At 40.5% G+C, this 11,335-nt stretch overlaps 1 protein-coding gene across 1 annotated transcript in view; it reads left to right on the top strand.

The window, feature by feature from the left end:
* Nucleotides 1-399: 399 nt before the first annotated feature.
* The window catches only part of LOC149081494 (AMP deaminase 2-like), a 55,288-nt gene continuing 44,352 nt past the window's right edge, over nucleotides 400-11,335 (top strand). Inside the window, exon 1 of the mRNA XM_089238432.1 lies at nucleotides 400-418. The gene's annotated coding sequence lies outside the window, so the exon portion shown is untranslated. The remainder of the gene's footprint in view (nucleotides 419-11,335) is intronic.

Genomic DNA, 11,335 nt, shown 5'->3' with positions numbered 1-11,335 from the left:
ATCTATTTCATAAAAAAAAGTCACCGAAAAAAAGAATTTATCGGACACCAGAACTTGACACACGCAAATGTGTCATCAACATCATTCTCTTTCTTCCCATTTTTCTTTCACGTTTTATTTGGCACGGAACTTTCGAGAACTCTTTCTACTTACTTAATCTAACTTTTACCTTATACACATATACATCAAAGTTCTATCAATATATATTCACTTGATAGATTGGCCCTTCCTGAGAAGAATCAACATGCCATGTCATTTAATCGTTATATATATACTACCGATCGATCGATCGACCTCAAGGGTTCTCTTGCGCAACCTTGCATCGTATTTAAACGATGTTCTAATCGCAATATCTAGAACATACGACACTGTGTGCTGCTCCATACTGTAATCAACCAAAGACAATAGAGGTTTATTGGTAAATAATTATTTTCAATATTTATGTGATAAGTCGCTTTGCTATGAAAAATCGATTTTGTTTCTTCCTGTATATCATGAAACAAATTTAGAATAGATATGTAGGCTATACTTAAAAATAGATTTTATATATTTCATAGTAAAAACCTCTTTTTCGAAGGCACCGTTGGGACAAAATAAAATAGGAATAGGCAATATTGGACAGCGCGCGCCGCAGTTATTTTCGTGAAAACGTCAATCGCGTATACAGTAAATTGAAATTAAATTCTTCGTAATATGAAATGCTATGGTGGGGATCTTAGCTTTTGCTTACATACGTCAGCAATGCAGAAAAAAAAATTGCTATAATATGCAAACATATTTGACACAAGCTTGTCATATGCTGTCTGAGTTGTTCGAGCGCCCTCACGTTGCCTACAGGGTGATGCCTTAATTCCATGGGCCGCAAATTACTGGTGAACCGTTTGTCCTAAAACGGAGCACAGGGCCGGCGCCAGGCATCAGGTGACGAAGCAGCCGCCTAGGGCAGAATATTTATGGTAGATTTGTTATGATTGTGTTTTCACTCTCGCGCGGGCAGATAAAATCACACATCGAAATAATTTTAAGGGGAAACTTCGAGTAGATAAATAAGCGCAAGTAAATGCAATACTTTTTGAATGCTATTCAATGCTCTATTCCTCTCAATAAACCTCCTTTCCCTCACTTCCAAAAAGTGCCACCAGACCCTAAAGATAGTCGGACTATATCTTTTCTAGTTGCCTCCATCCTTCGGGAAGATTCGAAATCGCATGAGTGATGGAAACTTGGGTGCATCTGATTCTTCAGGTTTAGGTCTATACTAAAGCTGATTTATGAAAAATTAGTTTCTTCTGTTCCTTGTAAAGGATCTTTTCACCCTCAAAGGTGAATGTTCTGCAATGAGTCCTCGACTGACTGGAAATTTTCTGTGCGGTAAAAATCACCATAATAGTGTTTTCTACACTTTTCTTAAAATTCTTCCAGATTGTTCTGCAGAAGTACTGTTGTTCCTTGACGTACGTCGCAAATTTCAGCATATCTGCTTTGGGGCTTTTCACTGTTTATCAACATTTTTCCAGTTGACTTTCCATTTGGCTGAATACCTCAATAAATTTGGATTCCTTGCCCATCTACGGCCCCTTTCACACGGAGCGGATGCGGATGCGAACGCGGGTCCGCATACCCTTTCAAACGAGCACTGAAGATGCGGACGAATCGCCCGCATCTTTAGCTCGAAATTCGTGCATAAAAACTGTTTTTTCGCAATTTTTGTAATTATTTTTCTCCTTCACCCCTGATTCAGTGCCCATAGGCAGCCTAGAGGCATTCTTTGGTGGTTTTTATCATTGAGCCTAAAGATGCCTCCATTCCGATCCTCACAAGTAGTCGATGGGAGAAAATATCTTAAAATATTTTCAAAAAATTTTGAAAAAAAATCTGTCTTTTCGGAAAAATATGAAAGAAAATTCCAAAAACATCCAATGTTCGAAAAATCCAATCCAAAAACATTCGATGTTCCAAAAAAAAAAAAAAAAAAAAAATTCAGCAAATATCAAAGAATTTGCAAGTATAAAAAAAGGGGAGGGGTTGGGACTTTCAAAATGTCTGTGCTTAGAAATATTCACATCACAATTCTGTCTTAGGCCGGGATTGCACTATAAAAGTTTTGTAAAAGCTCTTTGATAAAACGTGAAAAATTCAATCATTAAAATCACCGGTTGCATTTGCTTGAATGCAACCGATGCGCCTATTGGTTGAATTTTTCAACTTTTATAAAAGATCTTTTACAAAACTTTATAGTATAATCTCGGCCTCAAGTACGGATTACACTATAAAAATTTTATAATAATTATTTTAAAAAAGCAACTAATAAATTTATCGGTTGCACTTGCAATTTATTAGTTGCTTTTTTCAAGTTTTATAAAATAACTTTCATAAACCTTTTAGAGTGAAATCCCATCCTTAGATTAGTCACTTCTGAAATATAAAATTTCATTTTTTTAAGTTTATAGACTAAATATTGAGTAAAATATACTTGTAGGTATTCGGGGGGAACCACCAAAAATATTCAAGCGCTAGGGTCTTCAAACGTCTTAATCCGGCCCTGAGTGAATACCGTACGTGGATAACGTTGTTTAATAAAAGTTGTTGTTTTTAAAGTTTAAAAAAATTAACAGATTAAAAATTTAAAAAAATTAACAGATTAAAAATTTAAAAAAATTAACAGATTAAAAATTTAAAAAAATTAACAGATTAAAAATTTAAAAAAATTAACAGATTAAAAATTTAAAAAAATTAACAGATTAAAAATTTAAAAAAATTAACAGATTAAAAATTTAAAAAAATTAACAGATTAAAAATTTAAAAAAATTAACAGATTAAAAATTTAAAAACATGACAAATATTTAAAATAATATTTCAGATATTCATATTTTTAAATAATTTAAAAAATTTAAAAAGAAAAAAATTAAAATTTTTAAATTAAATTTAAAAGTTATTAAAGTATGTAGTCAATTAAATATCCGTAATGAACAGAACGGCTTATAATTTTGGTCCCGTCAGTGGCCGTTGTCGGCAGGTTTTATTGTATAATATTGTGAAATATGGACAAAAGGCAGTTAAAGTTGCTATATCTCAATCTCAGAAGGAAACGAAGGGATACACGTATGTAGGTACATTATATTAATGAGCAGGGACCATCATATGGTGTTTTTAAGGGTATTTATGGCAAATAATTAAAATAATTCCGTGAAAAATCACCTTCAAAAAGTAGCCAAAGATGCGGACGAATTCGCTCCGCATCCGCATCGTGTGAGTAGCTCCGAATAAACCTATTGTCAAAACTTCTATGTGCGGATGCGGAGCCCGCACTTAGGTTTTGACACATGTGGACGACGTCCGGACCCGCATGAACATTTCCTAGGTGCGGAGATTTTTCGGCTCGTCTGAAAGGCGCAGTATATTCCAATTGTTAAAACTTCTTCCGGACCCGCATCCGCATCCGCTCCGTGTGAAAGGGCCCTACCGACAAATGCCCCCTTTGGGTCATCATCATACTAGAGATAGGCCTATCTCTAGCATGGTGCGGCTTCTGCTCAGGAATGTTTTCACTGCTCGTTTTTGTATACCAATGCATCGCGGCTCCTAGGGACGTCGCTAACCTTTGTTAGGGGTGTCGCGGTGAGCTTGCAATATTCATTTTTGCCTGTTCATTGCTTCGGAATGGTTCTTTGTTTAACTGCTCTGGAAAGCCGAGGATGAACATTCACTAGGGCAAGGATGCCACGGGTGAAGAATGCTTGAAAAAGCCACTGCTGCATACCTATAGCTCTATTCATTCAGTCTGTTATCGGAATCGTTCGAAATACTCCTGTTCTTACAAACAATGTGCCATAAAAAGCCGGTAACTTTATGCCATTTTTCTGCAGCAGTCTTCACGATGTTTCAAAAAATAATATTGAAATAATATATTTTGCTTTTTTTTTACCCGAATTATTCCCCTATTGTAATTTGACAGCTCAAAACACCATCAGTATAACTTCGGTACCATATTATTTCCAAGTATGTCTCCGACAAAGAACACCTTAAATTTTTGGGTTATTTATTGTCTGTGTCTTTTCTATGGCCGTGTCTCCTAGAGCAGTGGTTCTCAACCTTTTTAGAACCGCGGCCCGGTGAATCAAATTACTACGGCCCGGTCTGGAATATTACGAGCTAATTATTTGATTAATTATTTAAAACCCCTTTATTCGAAAATTAAACCCTTTTAATTAATTTAAGACATTTTAATTAACCTATTAATTAACTTCAACTTGTTCAATTAATTGATTAAGTAATTTAAACCATTTTAATTAATTAAAATTATTTTAATGAATTGAATCCTTATTATCCTGATTTAACATTTTCTTTTTTTTCGGTGATAACGTGCAGAAGTCAAAACATAAACGAAGCAGTTCATCTGCAACTGCAGTAAACATCCTCATTGCATAGGCGCCGGAACCTGGGTACTGAGGCTGTTTGAGTGCCCCAATAAATTTTACGAGGGGGCTGAGCCCCCCCCCCCCCCAATAATTAATGAACATACAATGCAACGCATCCCTCCCTCTCCTGCATAAGGGCTTGAGCCCGTATATACGGGACAAATGGAAACTTTCAGCTCCCCCCCCCCTCAATGTTTTCTCATTTCAGCGCCTCTGCCTCATTAGAAAATGCAAATTTATCGCAAATCAATCGAAACGTCTTAATATTCAATTTTATAGAATAATTTCACATAGTTTGCAAAAGTACAAAGTTTTCACACACACATTCACAGTGGGCAATTAAATTTATTTGTGCTGTCATCAACGCAACACTTATTAATTAGCACTTTTTTGATAATTTAGTGTAAAATACATTTTACGATCAAATTTTGTATTTAATCTTTTAGCTAGGAAGAAGGTAATGATATAAAAAAAATTCTATATTGTAACTCACCATAAAAGTCCGCTGAAGAGCGGGAAATTGTTCAATTTTGGGCGAAACACTCGTTTCAGTATATTCACGATAGATGCTTATGTTGAAATGTGTAACTTAATAAATTTCAAAAATTTATCATTTCAACAAAAATGAAGAATACGTCACTAGATAAAATTCGAAACGAAAACTTTCTTAACGTAATTCACTGTGTTTTGCAAAAAAAAAACAAAAAAAACAGTATTCTTCTTTATCAACACCCCTAGTTAGTATGTGAATCTTGATGACCGATTCAAAGCACAATATATTTTCGGTAAATATGCTGGTGCTTCACTGACTAGTCGCTGACATTTGCCACGCATATGTAAAATACTTCGTTCATTTCCGAGAACAGGTGAATACATACTCCATCCTTATAGTAGGACTGCTAGAGGCTTTTACCACTGGTCATAAATAGCCGGTCGAATGGTCGAGAAGGTGGTTTTCCATTGCCCGGAAATTCCCAATCACTCATAACTGCCATTACCCCTTTGAAGTTATGCGGCTTGGTCACTGGCGAGTAGCACAGATGTTTTTCCCGTCTCCAAGGAACGTAGGATACCGAGTTTTCCCATGACATTATTGTCTTCAGAACATTTTCTGGGGTGCCGACAATGGCAAATAGTGAACACGCGAACAGCAGGGTCATCTGGTCAACAGAGAGCCCTGAAGCAGTAGAATATTTTCAAGACAGAGGGACCGAGAGTATGGAAATCCCCCCCCCCACTGCTGTATTGTTCGGGTTTCATGACGACGGGTACTTAAAATTGCGAAAAGAAAAAAAAAATACAATTAAAAATACGGCGGTGACCAGAGACACGTATTTCCCTTCCTTGGGGGCCTTTCAACAAAACGAGTGATTTTCAGTGCGATAGAAGAAGAGGGATCCTCCAAATTCCTATAATTTAGGGTGGCAGCTCTGGAAGCTTTTGTCCTAGAACTATAGGAAGGTTTTTTCATCTCAACCCTTGTATGATTTTTAGACTGAAAAATTCGAATAATACACTGCTGGCCACCCCAATTTCAACACCAAGAAAGACAAGAGATATCGCAACAATATTTATTTTGTAGATAACATGTTGACCAAGCATCAAATGATTAAATTTATAGACTTCTGTGAAGTGTGATTCCTGCCAAAATCAGTAGCCAGAGTAGCCGCCATTGTTGGAGATCACCGCTGCCACACGCCTCGGCATTGATTCAAAGAGACTTTGGATGTGTTCTTGGGGTACAGCAGACCAAGCAGCTTCCACGCGTTGCCAAAGTTGATCTGGTGTGGCAGCTGGGGATGTAATCTGGGTCAATCGTTGAGCAACCATGGACCACATGTTTTCTATCGGCGAAAGATCCGGAGAGCGAGCTGGCCAGGGAAGCAGTTCAATCTGGCGATTGACGAAGAACCTTTGGACAATGCGTGCCACGTGTGGTCGCGCATTATCCTGTTGAAATATGGTTGTGGGCAAGCCCTGAAGGTAAGGAAGGACAACTGGCTCCAACACCTCGGAGATGTAGCACTGGCTTTTTAAAGTACCGGCAATGCGTACTAGAGGAGTGCGAGAGTGATATCCAATACCGCCCCATACCATAATACCCGGTGCAGGACCAGCGTGGCGGTGCATAACGCAGCTGTTCTGCATCCTCTCTCCACGGTGTCTCCAGACTCGAATCCGACCATCCTGGTGTTGCAGACAGAAGCGTGACTCGTCAGTAAAGACAATTTCATTCCATTGTGCCGTCCACATCCTTCTTTCATCGCACCATTGGCGGCGTAGACGTCTGTGGTTCTGCGTCAAGGGTAGACGAAGCAATGGACGTCTTGCGGACGGACCACTCTGCTGTAAACGGCGTCGAATGGTACGCGCAGACACTGGATGATGCGGTACAGACTGAATGTGCTGTGCTATGGTTCGTGATGTGGCTGAGCGTCACTGCCATACGCACAATACGCCTGTCATCACGTGAAGTGGTGCACTGAGGTGGATGCGATCGAACACGTCGGTCCGTCGTACCCTCCTGCATCCAACGATCACATATCCGCATTACAGTTGTTTGGTTTCGTCCAACACGACTACCGATTTCCCTGAAAGATAATCCACAATCTCGGTAGGACACTATCCTTCCTCTGTCGAACTCGGATACTTGATCAAAAGATGATCGCTGTTTTCTACGAGGCATAATTGATCGTTTTTTTGAAAAAACCACAAGAAAAACACAATTGCCGTACTTCAAATCGTCGAAATCTCCAAGCCTTAAATAGCGCTTTGAAGTGGCGCCACAGGCGCGCGTGATGTGCGTCTGCGCTGAAATTCTAATCATTTGCATATCTCACCTCCGCTAATGCATGTTGTAAATTTCATATTATTTGCATGCTTCCTTCAGGGTGTTGCATTTACGGTGGCCAGCAGTGTATTTTCCATAGTGGTGAGATAAGCCAATTAGTTATTCGCGTGGAAATGCTTTGAGGAATGAAAGGGTAATGAATATATTCTCGCGGCCCGGCAGCGAATACAGTACAGTGGAACTGCTGCTGATATATTAAAAAAAAACACTTTGTTGTGGGTGGTCTGCAGCAAATATCCAAACGACTCTGCGTTTCAACTCTTTCATATTCGGCACACCAGAAAAATTTACTTCCTTCAAACCGAGCACAACACGGGCCTATAGCCATGGACAATTTACTACGAATTTTGAGCGAATTGAAATAATCGAATAATTGTACCGTTGTAGGTTCGTTGCTCTCCGTGGCGAGACTTTTCAACTGGGAGTATGTCTGAGAACCGCAGAAAACCAACGTCAGTCGACCACCACTGCACCGTCGGTGTAGTTCGAACCCGGGTCCTCGTGATGCTAGTCCGTCATATCAACCACATGACCGCACACCAAAAAACAATTGCTAAAATTTTGAAGCGAACTTGAAATATAAGTGGCGTCGGGTGCATTTTTTGGTCCGTGCTACCTATGGTGCGACCGCGCGCGGGGTCACTGTTCTCGGAGAGGTGCCAAATCCAAGTTGAACGGTAAAAAAAAAATTATATATTGACCATAAAAGAAACAGGGAAAAGGAATTTACACTCACACTCCCACCAAAAACAAAAAAAGTGGATTTGGGTAGGCATAGTCTCAGCCGAATCTCCATAACTTCGATTCGGCAGTGGCAAGGGGAGAACCAAAAATAGGCCCCGCACCCACTGCCATCTCAACGCATGGGCCCGTCCGGGCACGGCCCGGGGGCCTCAAGAAAAGAAGGGTCTCACAAAAATGAGAACCGGTTCAAATTTTCGAGAATTCGCCAGGTAGGGCCTCAGAAAAATCACTTGTCCCGGGGGCCCATGATGCTCTTAAGACGGCCCTGGCCGCACCACGAAGGAAAGAAAACTATTCACAGCTGACTGGTTCCGCACGGGCGGGGATTTCGTCTCAAGCCTCCCCTGACCGGTGTTATGACCCCAAAAAAGGCATACTGATATTTTTACCACAGACAGTATATTTCATTTTTATGTGGAAAACCTGTTTAAAACTAGAAAACTAATTCCACCTGTAAAATACGCATTCAAAATAATTTTATTGTTATATGTTAGGAAAAGGGCAGTACTATTGGCTTCATTTATGGGGTATACAATGAAAACCTGAACATTCCACGTTAGCTCACATCTCCCACTAACGGACAATTATGATGTCTATGAAACAGGGTCTGAAGGTATTTCGCTATGTATTCACGGATACTATCCGTTGTAGAGAGGTTCCATTGTCGAATAGGCAAATGATGTTTAAAGAAAGAAAAAAACCAAAAATTTGCGATAAAAACTATTTATTCTCATAGGTAGAGACGGATTTGATGGCGTGGGGGGGGGGGGCATGATCATTTGATTTCAGTAACATATACTGTGTGTACAAATATATTAGATCACCAGCACACCTATCTTTGTTATTGCCCTCCCTTAGCAGCTCCGTCCAATAAAAATGGCATAATAAATACATTAAAGGCATTAGAATTTATCGGAAAATTGAAAATGCTCAATTTAGAGGTTAAAAATGATTCTGAACAGTTTTAGGCTCTGTCTGACTCAAATGTATTGGCTTTTAATGCTTATGAAATCTTTCTTGCTCAAAGAACGCATATGAGCCTCCCCATCACTATAGGGCTCAAGGGGGATCCTCAAGAGAAAATTGGGCCTCACAAAAATGGGATCTGGTTGAGATTTTCTAAAATTTGCCTGGTAGGGCCTCAGAAAAATCATTTGGCCCGGAGGCCCATGATGCTCTTAAGACGGACGGCTCTGAGTCACCCTTGGAATATGGTAATAGTATTATGGCTCCCACAAAGATCATGCTGACAGGGCCCTGGGCCCCGCGATGATTGTCATCGTTTTTTTTTGTTTTTCACGCTATGAATTAACTATCGAGGGGGCCCCGTAAAAAAGCTAGCATATGGGCCCGCTAAAGATCCCAGCCTAGGAGCCCTGCTCCTAGGATGGAAGCCATACCCTTGGATATATGCTGTTTGAATTTGAGGGCACTAAATTGTGAGCCCTTGCACTAATTTGTTTTCGCTCATTTCTTGAATATTAATTTAACGTCTAAATATTGGAATTTTTAGTGCCTAATTTTTAGCTGTCATCTATCGACAGACTGACAACATCATCAGGAAAATGAAACCGATTATGAAATAGCTGCTGCCATCTGACATTTATAGAAAAAATTAATTAATAAAATTGTTCTCACATCTAGTATCATTCTTGAAAGCTAGACGGCAGTGGCGGCCGAGTAGTCATAGTGACCAGGGCAGCAACTAGGGGGGAGCAGGCGGGTCTCGTGCCCCGGGGGGACCCGAGGGGGTGCAAATTTCATTCTGAAACCTCTCCTTCAACATTATAAGGGGCGTCAGAATGCGCGCTTGCCCCGGGTGACCAAGCATCTAGTTGCGGCCCTGATAGTGACGATCGCGAGGTCCCGGGTTCGAACCCCACCGTCACCACAGTGGTGGTCGGCTGAAGTTGGTTTTCTATGGTTCCCAACTTCAAGGCGCGAATGCGAGCCGATCTCCCCTTTAAAAAAAGTCTCGCAACAGACCTACAAACAGCACAAATTTAATTCAATCATAATCACATCACTCCACTTCTGAAATATAGATGGTGACACTAAAAAAATCAAACACAACACTATATACGCATTCCGACTGTTAGGTACACACACAATTACACTTCCGGCACAACTCACTAGGTACTAAATCGCCCGTAGATGGAGATAGACCTGAGTTGTGCTCGGTTTGAAAGAAAGTACGCGAAGAGTACTAGGGTGCTAGATTTTCTTGGCTTTCTACTCAACAGATGGCAGCATCGGTCCTATTTTTCTGTTTGCTAATTCATCAATGAAGTTCTTGAATTACTGGATAGATGGCAGCAAGAGCGGCAGTATTTCCACATATACTTCATAAGCACTATGCTGACCATATTTTCCCCCGGGAAACATGTGAAGATTCGGTGCGGAAAATACAGACAATTACAAGTTGCAGCTAAAGCCGTGTTTTCCTAGGAATAGGTGTTTTGCGCCGCGTGAGACGAACAGTATAATTTTGCGTCGACAGCAACGAGTTACATAATCACGCTACGCATTTGTGTTTTCCTAGCGTGGCGCATCAGATGGCTATATTATAGTCTATGGCCTTCGCATCAGCTACTCTGTCGTCTGCATGCTCCGGTTTGAAGGGAAGGGGATTTTTCGGCAAAACCGCGGCGCACGACGCATTTGACTCCTCCAGAAGCAGTCGGCCAATCACGCTCGACTTAAAGCACCGTCGAGAGCGGTATTGCGCTGTGCAGGAAAACAGTCATGCTACTTTTCTTATTGGTGAGTGGGCGGCGTGTCGCGCTTGGCGAATCACGTTGCGCGCGGCACACGAAACCTGCTCCAAGGAAAACCCGGCTTAAAAATGTAAAATCGCTCAAGTACAACAGAAATCCTTAAAAAAACGCCAAATTGCGGGAAATGAGTGAGCGCTCAAGCAACAGGCTCAAGAGTGAGTGGATGTTGAAAACAAAAATAAAGCAAGTATTTCGTTCACCGCATTTGGCAACAGACCGTGCAAAGCATTCGTCTGCAAGATTTTGAATGGGCTCGACGTTGGCTTTTGACGTTCAAAGCAAAAATCGGAAGAGGTTGTGAGTATTCAACGCAATTTCATTTATAACGTCAATTTTCCGTTTCTCAATCACTAATATCTCCAATGCAATAATTGATAAATGTTAATAAAAATGGAAGTAATTCAAAATAGATATCTAGTGAAGGAAGATTGTTTATATACTAAGTGCTGCAATGGGGTGTGGGGGGAGGGTCTGGTGCCCCGGGCGCTGAACTGGATGGGGGCGACAAACTCTTCTTTTTACTGGTCCTTCTACATTGCATGGGG

This window comes from Pholcus phalangioides, unplaced genomic scaffold (genome assembly GCF_987345545.1).
Source record: "Pholcus phalangioides strain wild (caught in Gottingen) unplaced genomic scaffold, Ppha-v1.0 ptg000010l_1, whole genome shotgun sequence".
NCBI lineage: Eukaryota > Metazoa > Arthropoda > Arachnida > Araneae > Pholcidae > Pholcus > Pholcus phalangioides.
The sequence above is the reverse complement of the archived record's forward strand: the minus strand, read 5'-3'. Positions and strand labels throughout refer to the sequence as shown.